This window comes from Eubalaena glacialis, chromosome 4 (genome assembly GCF_028564815.1).
Source record: "Eubalaena glacialis isolate mEubGla1 chromosome 4, mEubGla1.1.hap2.+ XY, whole genome shotgun sequence".
NCBI lineage: Eukaryota > Metazoa > Chordata > Mammalia > Artiodactyla > Balaenidae > Eubalaena > Eubalaena glacialis.
In genome coordinates, this window is record NC_083719.1 from 11388019 (window position 1) to 11401486 (window position 13468).

Consider the following 13468-nt stretch of genomic DNA (forward strand, 5'->3'; position numbering starts at 1 on the left):
TATAGAAGAACATGTATTCTCAATGCTTACTTTGCAGCGAGGATACATATTGTAAAGTAGAATAATGGACTATTATTAACTATGATTAAGTAGAAATAATAGTGAGCTGATATAGAAAAGCTTTAAAAAAATACCAGAGAGAACAAAGTGCTGTCATTGGGATTCCTCAGGAATAAACTCTGCAATGGAGATTTGCATGGAGGAATTTTATTAAGGAGTGTTCTTGGGAGCAACATATGAGAGAGGGAGTGAAGGAAATAAGGGTAGGCAGTGAGAGAAATAGAACACACTGCCTGTCACCCTCCTCGAGTATTATGACAAAAACCACAACTTACTGACAGATACTAGTCGATCATATAAGAGGAGATAAGTCATAACAAGGTAAGCATACTGGAAGGTGTGCTTGGATAAACCAAAGCATAGCTTAAATAAAGCACCTAGTTTACACCTAGATTTCATAGCCTATGAATGCCTTGAACTAAATGTAGCCCACACCCCTCCCATCATACTAGCACGAGCCAATCAAATAAAACATTCACCTAACATTTAAAGTATAGAGGATAGAAATTTAAATACTAATGGCGCTATAGAGAAAGTACCGTAAGGGAATGATGAAACATTAAAAGTAACAAAAAGCAAAGCTTACCCCTTGTACCATTTGCATAATGATTTAACTAGCAAAATTTTAACAAAGAGAACTTAAGTTAAACCACCCGAAACCAGACGAGCTACTTATGAACAGTTACTAGAACGAACTCATCTATGTGAAAATAGTGAGGAGATTTATAAGTAGTGGTGACAAGCCTAACGAGCCTGGTGATAGCTAGTTGTCCAGAAAAAGAATTTCAGTTCAACGTTGAACAATACTAAGAACCGCTTACAAGTTTCAATGTATCTTTAAACGTTAGTCTAAAAAGGTACAGCTTTTTAGAGATGGGTATAACCTTAATTAGAGAGTAAAAACAAACAGCACCATAGTTGGCTTAAAAGCAGCCACCAAATAAGAAAACGTTCAAGCTCAACAATAAATATATCTTAATAGCAATATTAAATAAATTAACTCCTAGTCTTATTACTGGACTAATCTATAAAATTATAGAAGCAATACTGTTGATATGAGTAGCAAGAAATATTTCTCCTTGCACAAGTTTACATCAGCAACTAATAATATACTGATAATTAATAGTAAATAAATAAAGCCTAACACTGGGCTATCTATTAAACATACTGTTAATCCAACACAGGTGTGCAGCCAAGGAAAGATTAAAAAGAGTAAAAGGAACTTGGCAAACAGAAACCCCACCTGTTTACCAAAAACATCACCTCTAGCATCACTAGTATTAGAGGCACCGCCAGCCCAGTGACGACTGTTAAACGACCGAGGTATCCTGACCCTGCAAAGGTAGCATAATGATTTGTTCTCTAAATAAGGACTTCTATGAATGGCCACAGGAGGGTTTTACTGTCTCTTACTTTTAAGCAGCGAAATTGACCTCCCGGTGAAGAGGCAGGGGGGTGACAAAATTAGACGAGAAGACCCTACAGAGCTTCAATTAGTTAATCCAAAAAAAAAAAAAAAAAGATTAAACCACCAAGGGATAACAAGATTTCACATGGATTGACAATTTTGGTTGGGGTGACCTCGGAACACAAAAAACCCTCTGAGTGATTAAAGCTTAGACCCTTAAATACTAATCAAAACATAGTATCACTTATTGATCCAAAAAGTTGATCAACGGACAAGTTATCCTAGGGATAACAGCGCAATCCTATTCTAGAGTGCATATCGACAATAGTGTTTATGACCTCAATGTTGGATCAGGCCATCCCAATGGTGTAACCGCTATTAAAATTTCATTTGTTCAATGATTAAAGTCCTACGTGATCTGAGTTCAGATCAGAGCAATCCAGGTCAGTTTCTATTATGTATTTCTCCCAGTACGAAAGGACAAGAGAAATAAGGCCCACTTTAAACAAGCGCCTTTAAAGCAATTAATGATATAATCTCAACTTAATAAGCAAACACAAAATAACCACCCGATACCAGGGTTTAGTTAGGGTGGCAGAGCCCAGTAATTGCGTAAAACTTAAGCCTTTATAGCCAGAGGTTCAAACCCTTTCCCTAACAAAATGTTTATAATGAATATCCTAATGCTTGTTATTCCTATTCTTTTAGCCATAGCATTTTTAACATTAGGAGAACGAAAAATCCTAAGCTACATACAACTCCAAAAAGGACCCAACATTGTAGGACCACATGGCCTACTTCAACCCATTGCCGACGCAATCAAACTATTCATTAAAGAACCACTACGACCAGCTACATCTTCCACCTCCATATTCATCATCACATCGATCCTAGTTCTGACTCTAGCCCTAACAATATGAATTCCCCTACCCATGCCATACCCCCTCATTAACATAAACCTAGGGGTGCTATTTATACTAGCCGTATCAAGTCCAGCCATGTACTCTATCTTATGGTCCGGATGAGCCTCCAACTCAAAATACGCACTAATTGGGGTTCTACAGGCAGTAACACAAACGATCTCATAGGAGGTAACACTAGCAATTATTCTCTTATCTGTACTCCTAATAAACGGGTTTTTCACCCTATCAACCCTCACTACAACACAAGAGCAACTATGATTGATCTTCCCATCATGGCCACTGACCATAACATGATTTATTTCTACCCTAGCAGAGACCAACCAAGCCCCGTTCAACCTAACAGAAGGAGAAACCGAGCTCTTATCTGGCTTTAATGTAGAATACGCAGCAGGCCCTTTCACTATGTTTTTCTTAGCAGAATACGCTAACATCATTATAATAAATATACTCACAAAAATCCTGTTCCTGGGAGCATTTCATAACCCACATACACCAGAGCTATATACAATCAACTTCATCATCAAAACACTGTTATTAACAATATCCTTCCTATGAATTTGAGCATCCTACCCTCGATTCTTATATGACCAGTTAATACACCTTCTCTGAAAAAATTCCCTGCCTTTAACACTAGCCCTGTGCGTATGACACGTATCACTACCCGTCATAATGGCAAGCATCCCCCCACAAACATAAGGAATATGTCTGATAAAAGAGTTATTTTGATAGAGTAAATAATAGAAGTTCAAGCCCACTTATTTCTAGAAATATAGGAATTGAACCCACTCTTGAGAATTCAAAATTCTCCGTGCTACCATATTACACCACATTCTATAGTAAGGTCAGCTAAATAAGGTAATGGGCCCATACCCCGAAAATGTTGGTTTATGTCCTTCCCGTACTAATAAACCCCATTATCTCTATCATTATTTCAGCAACTGTCGTCTTAGGGACTATGGTTGTAATAACCAGCTCGCACTGATTACTAGTCTGAATTGGGTTTGAAATAAATATGCTAGCCATTATCCCCATTATAATAAAAAACTCCAACCCATGAGCCATAGAAGCCTCCACTAAATATTTCTTAACACAAGCCATCACATCCATATTACTTATAATAGCAGTCATCATTAGTTTACTCTATTCCGGCCAATGAACCATTACAAAAATATTCAACCCAGCAGCATCAACAGTAATAACAATAGCCCTGGCCATAAAACTAGGACTATCCCCATTTCACTTTTGAGTGCCCGAAGTAACACAAGGCATCCCATTAACGGCAGGCCTAATCCTGTTGACATGACAAAAACTTGCGCCTCTATCACTCCTTTACCAAATCTCGCCATCAATCATCCTAAGCCTAATACTATCCGTATCCATGTTGTCCATTCTAATCGGAGGGTGAGGTGGGTTAAATCAAACCCAACTCCAAAAAATCATGGTCTACTCGTCAATCACCCACATAGGATGAATAACAGCCATCTTACTGTACAACCCAAATATGACAACTCTAAACCTAGTAATCTACATTATAATAACTCTCTCACTATATTCGTATTATTTATTCCCAGCTCAGCCACCACTACATTATCACTATCCCACATATGAAACGATACCTATTATCACAACCCTTACCCTAGCCGCCCTGCTATCAATAGGAGGACTTCCACCGCTATCAGGATTCATGCCCAAATGAATAATTATCCAATAAATGACAAAAAACAATAACATTATTTTATCCACACTAATAGCCATCACAGCACTACTTAGCCTGTATTTCTACACGCGACTCACATACTCCACAGCACTGACCATGTTCCCCTCCACAAACAGCATAAAAATAAAATGGCAATTTGACTCTACAAAGCAAATAATCCTCCTACCAACCATGACCGTAATATCCACAATACTCCTGCCCCTCACACCAATACTACCAGTGTTGGAATAGGAATTTAGGTTAAACTAGACCAAAAGCCTTCAGAGCCCTGAGCAAGTATAATTTACTTAATTCCTGCCTAATAAGAATTGCAAGACTATATCCTACAATTGAGTGCAAATCAAACACTTTAATTAAGCTAAATCCTCACTAGATTGGAGCGATACATCTCCCACGATTAGTTAACAGCTAAATACCCTAGTCAACTGGCTTCAATCTACTTCTCCCGCCACCCCAGCAGAATTGAAGCTGCTTCTTTGAATTTGCAATTCAATATGAACAATTCACCACAGGGCTTGGTAAAAAGAGGACTTAACCTCTGTCTTAGATTTACAGTCTAATGCCTACTAGGCCATTTTACCTATGTTCATAAACCGCTGATTATTCTCAACCAACCACAAAGACATCTGTACTTTATACTTGCTATTTGGTGCCTGAGCCAGAATAGTAGGTACTGGCCTGAGCCTACTAATTCATGCTGAACTAGGCCAGCCCGGAACACTGCTCAGAGACGACCAAATCTACAATGTGGTAGTAACAGCCCATGCGTTTGTAATATTTTTCTTTATAGTCATGCCCATCATAATCGGTGGCTTTGGAAATTGGCTGGTGCCTCTAATGATCAGAGCATCTGATATGGCTTTCCCCTGTATAAATAGCATGAGTTTTTGACTACTCCCTCCTTCTTTCTTATTATTGCTGGCATCGTCAATAGTTGAAGCCAGTGCAGGTACAGGCTGAACTGTGTATCCTCACTTGGCCAGAAATTTAGCACATGCAGGGGCTTCAGTTGACCTTACTATTTTTTCCCTACATTTAGCTGGCGTGTCCTCAGCTATAGGGGCTATTAATTTTATTACCACTATTATCAATATAAAGCCACCTGCTATATCCCAGTATCAAGCACCACTATTTGTACGATCAGTATTAATCACAACAGTATTACTTCTATTATCCTTCCCCATACTAGCAGCCAGAGTCACTATATTACTAACTGAAACTTAAACACAACCTTTTTTGACCCTGCAGGGGGAGGGGATCCAACCTTGTATCAGCACCTGTTCTGATTCTTTGGACACCCTGAAGTATATACTTTAATCCTGTCCAGTTTCGGGATGTTTTCACACATTGTAACCTATTACTCAGGAAAAAAAGAGTCTTTTGGATATATGGGCATGGTGTGAGCTATAATATCAATCGGATTCTTAGGGTTCATTGTATGAGCCCACCACATGTTCACAGTAGGTGTAGACGTTGACACACGAGCACATTTTACATCAGCCACTATAATTATTGCTATCCCAACAAGGGTAAAAGTGTTTAGCTGAATAGCAACACTCCATGGGGGTAATATTAAATGGTCCCCAGCCATGATGTGGGCCCTAGGTTTCACCTTCCTTTTCACAGTCGGCAGGCTAACAGGTATTGTCCTAGCTAATTCATCATTAGATTTTGTCCTTCATCGTACCTACTGTGTAGTCGCACATTTTCACTATGTCCTCTCAATGGGAGCTGTCTTTGCTATCATAGGAATGTTTGTACACTGATTCCCACTATTCTCAGGATATACACTCAGCTCAACATGAGCAAAAATTCACTTCATAATCATGTTTGTAGGCGTCAACATAACCTTCTTCCTACAACATTTCTTAAGTCTATCCAGCATGCCTCGACGATACTCTGACTACACAGGTGCCTACACAACATGAGATACTATTTCATCAATAGGCTCATTCATCTCACTAACAGTTGTCATATTGATAATTTTCATTATCTGAGAGGCATTCGCATCCAAACGAGAAGTCCTAGCAGTAGAACTTACTACTACAAACTTAGAATGGTTGAATGGATGTCCTCCACCATATTACACATTTGAGGAACCAACTTACGTCAATCTAAAATAATCAAGAAAGGAAGGAATTGAACCCTCTTTTATCGGTTTCAATCCAACACCATAACCACTATGTCTTTCTCCATAAACAAGGTATTAGTAAAAATTTATGTAACTTTGTCAAAGTTAAGTCACAGGTGGAAATCCTGTATATCTCTATGGCATATCCTTTCCAACTAGGATTTCAAGACACAACATCACCCATCATGGAAGAATTACTACACTTTCACAACCACACACTAGTAATTGTCTTCTTAATTAGTTCTCTGGTTCTTTATATCATTTCACTAATGTTAACAACTAAGCTAACATGTATCAGCACAATAGACGCACAAGAAGCAGAAACCATTTGAATGATCTTACCAGCCATTATTTTGATTTTAATTGCCCTGCCATAACTGCGAATCCTCTACATGATAGATGAAATTAACAACTCATCTCTTACTGTAAAAACTATAGGTCACCAGTAACATTGAAGTTATGAGTACACTGACTATGAAGATTTAAGTTTTGACTCCTATATAATCCCAACATCAGACTTAAAACCAGGGGAGTTATGACTGCTAGAAGCGGACAACCGAGCAGTGTTATCCATAGAAATAACAATCCGAATACTAATCTCCTCTGAAGATGTATTGCACTCATGAGCTGTACCTTCCCTAGGCCTAAAAACAGACGCAATCCCAGAACGCCTAAATCAAACAACCCTAATATCAACACCACCAGGTTTGTATTACAGACAGTGTTCAGAGATCTGTGGGTCAAACCACAGTTTCATGCCTATTGTCCTCAAACTAGTACCCCTAAAATACTTTGAAAAATGATCCGCATCAATATTATAAATTCATTAAGAAGCTGGGCGGGGGGCTTCCCTGGTAGCGCAGTGGTTGAGAATCTGCCTGCTAATGCAGGGGACACGGGTTCGAGCCCTGGTCTGGGAAGATCCCACATGCCGTGGAGAGGCTAGGCCCGTAAGCCACAGCTACTGAGCCTGCGCGTCTGGAGCCTGTGCTCCACAACAAGAGAGGCCGCGATAGTGAGAAGCCTGTGCACCGCGATGAAGAGTGGCCCCCGCTCGCCACAACTAGAGAAAGCCCTCACACAGAAACAAAGACCCAACACAGCCAAAAATAAATAAATAAATAAATAAAATTTAAAAAAGAAAAAAAGAAGCTAGGTGGCATTAATCTCTTAAGTTAAAGACCTAGAGCTTAGACTCTCCTTAATGGTATGCCACAATTAGATACATCAACATGATTCATTACCATTTTATCTATGTTTCTAGCACTATTTATTATATTTCAACTAAAAGTCTCAAAGTACACTTATTACTCCAACCCAGAGTCAACACACACCAAAGTGCAAAAACAGTCCACCCCTTGAGAAACAAAATGAATGAAAATCTATTTGCCTCTTTCATAACCCCAACAATAATAGGTCTCCCTGTAGTTATTTTAATTATTATGTTTCCAAGTATTTTATTTCCAACATCAAATCGACAAATTAATAATCGCATAATTTTTCTTTGACAATGATTAGTCCAACTCACATCAAAACAAATAATAAGCAACCACAATCACAAGGGGCAGGCTTGATCATTAATACTAATGTCACTCATTCTATTTATTGGGTCAACCAACCTTCTAGGGCTACTACTCCACTCATTTACACCTCCCACGCAGCTCTCAATAAATGTAGGAATAGCAGTTCCCCTGTGAGCCGGCTCTGTGATTACAGGTTTTCGTAACAAAGCAAAAGCATCTTTAGCTCACTTCCTACAACAAGGAACACCCACCCCCTCATCCCTATACCAGTAATTATCAAGACTATCAGCCTATTTATCCAACCAGTATCACTAGCCATGCGATTAACAGCCAATATTACAGCAGGAAACTTGTTGATTCATCTAATCGGAGGGGCAACTCTAGCATTAATAAATATCAGCACTGCTACAGCTTTTATTACATTCATCATTCTTATCCTACTTACTATCCTCGAATTTGCCATTGCTGTAATTCAAGCCTATGTGTTTACCCTCCCAGTAAGCCTCTACCTACATGACAATACATAATGACCCACCAGACCCATGCATACCACATAGTAAACCCCAGTCCTTGACCTCTTACAGGAGCCCTTTCAGCCTTCTTAATGACATCGGCTCTAATCATGTGATTCCACTTCAACTTGATAATATTATTAATATTAGGCCTACTAACTAATACTCTAACAATATATCAGTGATGGCGAGATGTCATTCGAGAGAGTACCTTCCAAGGCCATCACACACCAATCGTCGAAAAAGGGCTTCGATATGGGATAGCCCTCTTTATTATCTCAGAAGTCCTCTTTTTTACCGGCTTCTTTTGAGCCTTCTATCGCTCAAGCCTCACCCCTGCACCTGAATTAGGAGGGTGCTGGGCGCCAACAGGCATTCGCCCTCTAAACCCTCTAGAAGTACCGCTCCTCAACACTTCCACGCTACTAGCCTCTGGCGTGTGTATTACTTGAGTCCACCACAGCCTTATGGAAGGAAATCGCAAGCACGTACTCCAAGCCCTCTTTATTACAATCGCCATAGGTGTATATTTTATACTCCTACAAGCCTCAGAGTACTATGAAGCTCCATTTACAATTTCAGACGGAGTATACGGATCAACTTTCTTCATGGCCACAGGAGTCCACTGACTGCACGTAATCATTGGGTCCACTTTCCTTATTATCTGTTTCCTACGCCAATTAAAATACCACTTCACATCGAACCACCACTTCGGCTTTGAAGCCGCTGCTTGATACTGGCATTTTGTAGATGTTGTATGACTATTCCTTTACATATCTATCTATTGATGAGGCTCAAAATTCTTTTAGTATTAATTAGCACAACTGACTTCTAATCAGTTAGCTTCCGTATAGCCCGAAAAAGAATAATAAACTTAATACTGACCCTACTGACAAACACAGCACTGGCCTCATTGCTTGTACTCATCTCCTTCTGACTCTCCCAGCTGAATATTTACACAGAAAAAGCAAGTCCCTAAGAATGTGCGTTTGACCCCCATAGGATCTGCCCGCCTGCATTTTTCTATAAAATTTTTCCTAGTAGCAATCACATTTCTTCTCTTCGACCTAGAAATTGCCCTCCTACTTCCCCTCCCCTGAGCAACTCAAACAAATAATCTAAAAACAATACTCACCATAGCTCTGCTCCTAATCTCATTATTGGCAATTAGTCTAGCCTATGAATGAACTCCAAAAGGACTAGAATGAACTGAATATGGTATTTAATTTAAAATAAAACAAATGAATTCAACTCATTAGAGTATGACTAAACTCCTAATTACCAAGTGCCTTTAGTATACATAAATATTATTATAGCTTTTGCAGTATCCCTTGTAGGACTGCTAATACATCAATCCCACTTAATAGCCTCACTATTACGTCTAGGAGGCATGATGTTATCACTATTCATCATGGCAACTGTAATGATCCTAAACTCACACTTCACCTTAGCCAGCATAATACCAGTCATCCTGTTAGTGTCCACAGCCTGTGAAGCCACACTCGGATTATCCTTGTTAGTAATAGGACCAAATATATATGGCACCGACTACGTGCAAAACCTTAACCTCCTCCAATGCTAAAATTTATTGTTCCTACGATTATACTAATACCCCTGACTTTATTATCAAAATATAATACAATTTGAATTAATGCTACAGCCCATACCTGCTAGTTAGCCTCAGAAGCCTGCTTCTCCTTAATCAGTTTAATGATAATAGCCTTAATTTCTCATTAATGTTCTTTTCCGACTCCTTATCTGTACCGCTATTGATCTTAACAATATGACTCCTACCACTAATATTAATAGCCAGTCAATCTCACCTGCTCAAAGAATCACTAACCCTAAAAAGCTATACACTACTATACTAATCATATTACAAACATTTTTAATCATAACATTTACCACCAAAGAACTAATTTTATTTTACATTATATTCAAGGCTACACTAGTTCCTACACTCATCGTCATCACTTGATGAGGTAACCAAACAGAACGGCTCAATGCAGGGCTCTATTTTCTATTCTGTACACTAGTCAGATCACTCCCACTTCTAGTAGCATTAGTATATATCCAAAACACTACGGGGTCTCTAAATTTCTTAGTACTCCAATACTGAACCCAAACATTACCCAACTCCTGATCCAATGTCTTCATATGACTAGCCTGCATAATAGCTTTTATGGTAAAAATACACCTCTATGGCCTCCACCTTTGACTACCCAAAGCACATATAGAAGCCCCCATCGCAGGCTAGTCCTTGCAGCCGTATTACTAAAACTCGGGGGCTACGGCATGCTACGAATTACAGCAATACAGAATTCATAGCATACCCTTTTCTTATGCTTTCCTTATGAGAATAATCATAACCAGTTCAATCTGTCTACACCAAACAGACCTAAAATCACTTATCACGTATTCTTCTGTCAGCCATACAGCACTTGTCATTGCAGCTATTCTCATCCAGACTCCTTGAAGTTACATAGGAATCACCTCTTTAATAATCTCCCATGGCCTCACATCATCTACACTATTCTGCCTAGCAAACGCAAATTACGAGTCCATAGCCGAACAATAATCTTAGCCCGAGGCCTACAAACCCTCCTCCCACTAATAGCCACTTGGTGACTGTTAGCAAGCCTAACAAATTTAGCCTTACCCACAACGATTAATCTGATCAGAGAACTGTTCGTAGTTAAATCGTCCTTCTCATGATCAAATTTTACCATTATCTTAATAGGAACCAACGTTGTAATTGCAGCCTTACACTCTCTATATATACTAATTACAACACAGCACAGTAAATACACACACCATACACCCTCTTTCACACAAGAAAATGCCCTTATAGCCCTCCACATTCTACCCTCCTACTCTTGTCACTAAACCCCAAAATCCTCCCAGGCCCCCTGTATTGTAAATATAGTTTAAAAAAAGCACTAGAATGTGAATCTAGTAACAGAAGACTGAAACTTCTTATCTACCGAGGAAGTATGCAAGAACTGCTAATTCATGCCCCCCATGCCTAACAGTATGGCTTTTTCAAGCTTTTAAAGGATAGTAGTTATCCTTTGAGATTAAGTCACAACAAAGGACTCAACTGATATTAGGGAGAGCTATGGAACTAGGAGGGTCCTGAGAGTTGTTTCCCATTGACAAAAGGAGACAGAATTTTTATCTTCTCACAGTCACTGGACATAAGCTTCCCCTGGGGGTGGGGCATAACCTTAGAAGAGGCAGCTCCTTCGGCTGAGGGCAAGTCCTCAAGAGGGACTCAGATCTGAATCTTTGGCAAGCATCAGTCTCAGAAACTGGAGAAATGGATGCCATGGTTGTGAGGGGGCATCTGGGCAGTGCACCATGTAGCCAACCAAAGTCTACCCTGGCACTATTAATTGCTATTTGTCTCATAAACATCTTATCAAGGAATATCTTATCAAGGAATATCTTCTCCAAGGAATCAAGGAATATCTCCTCCAAGATTCAAATTTGTCTCTTTTCCTACAGAAAATTACAAGAGAAAAGATAGAGGGGTAAGCTACGTCTTCTGCTGCTGCTAGTCTATGGGGGCAATCAAAGGAAAATATTACAAAAGAAAATTACTCAGATCAGAACGTAAGGATATTAAAAACTTGTGGCGTATGTAAAGTATGTAACAGGCAATGACATTCATACACAAAACAGATGTCCCCTAGATTCTGAGTTCTTTGAAAGCAGGGATTATGTCTTATTCATCTTTGTATGCCAAACACCTTCCACAATGCCTTGCAAAGAAGAATGTTTGATAAATATTTTATGACTGAGGGAGCCAATTAATTAAGGAATTGGTGAATATAAATTCTGTGCTTATATTCAAAATTAATTTCAACTGTCTAGTAAATGATTTGTCTGAGGTTGACTGAGATACGTTTGCGAACACAAAAAGTGTCCTCACAGGATTTTATCATATATAGTAGCCTGTGTTATTCAACAAATACTATTAAAGCTAGCATATATTGATTAAGGATAAATTACATGACAAGATGCTGCTAGGTGTTAGGAAGTAGGATAAATAATGCATAATTCCTGCCTCCAAGGAACTTATAGTTTTCTAGTGATGGTAGCATTTGTGTGAAAACTAATTTTGATCAGACAAAATAACATAAGATTTAAGTAGAAGTACGTGGTTGAGAGTGATAATTCTTTACTCAGCTACCATTTTTCCCTCCTTGAGTGACAGAACCAATTTTTAGCTGGATACATAACCCCCCAGAGTAATTGTTCCCCAGCCTCCTTTATTGCTGCAGTAGCCATGTGTTATGGACTGAATATTTGTGTCCACCCTAAAATTCATACTTTGAATCTTAACCCCCAATATGATGGTATCAGGAAGTGAGGCCCTTGGGAAGTGATTAGATCATGAGAGTCAAGCCCTCATTAATCCCCTTACAAAAGAGATCCCAAGAGCTCCCTCACCCCTTATACCCTGTGAGGACACAGTGAGAAGATGGTGGTCCACGAACCAGGAAGAAAGTTCTCACCAGACACTGAATCTGCCAGTTCCTCAACTTTGCAGCCTTCAGACTGTGAGAAATAAATGTCTGTTGTTTAACCGTCTCAGGTTATGGTATTATTGTTATAGCAGCTAAGCTAAGACACCATGTGACCAATCTCTGGGGGAGGGAGTATAACCAAGTGTTCTGTGAAATTCCAAGAAAGTCTTTTTAAAAGAAGCTGACTCCTTCCCTCCAGCTGAATCCCTAGAATGGAGACATAATGAGCAGAGTTCCAGAAACCGTCATGTACCATGAGGTAACCGTGAGGAAGGAAGCCACATGCTGAGAATAGTAAATAGTAAACAGCCTGAGTCTCTGGTGATTATGAAGCCACCACACTATCAGTGGGGAAAAAAAAGAAACTTCTGTCATTCTTAATCCACTTTATCTTGCTTATATTTGTTTGTATACTTTATTAAATAAGGGCAAACCTAAGATACTAGAGGAGTGAAAAAGCAATCATTTATTCTTATAGGAGAATTGGGAGTTTTAGGGAGGAGGTATCTTTTGAGCTAGACCTGGGAGAATGAGAAAAAGTTGTTCATCTATAAATTCTGAATTCAACTTTTATCATTAGCCTGAAAAAAATTGGAGGTGTACGTTAAGATATTTGCGTACAATCCATTCTGAAGGAATAGTCAGTAATAAGAGATCTATTT

At 39.1% G+C, this 13468-nt stretch overlaps 2 pseudogenes; both read left to right on the top strand.

Annotated features, from left to right (window-relative positions):
- Positions 1-6376: 6376 nt before the first annotated feature.
- On the top strand, positions 6377-7042 carry LOC133090752 (cytochrome c oxidase subunit 2-like; annotated as a pseudogene).
- Positions 7043-7609: 567 nt separating this feature from the next.
- Positions 7610-8289, top strand: LOC133090753 (ATP synthase subunit a-like; annotated as a pseudogene).
- Positions 8290-13468: the final 5179 nt, after the last annotated feature.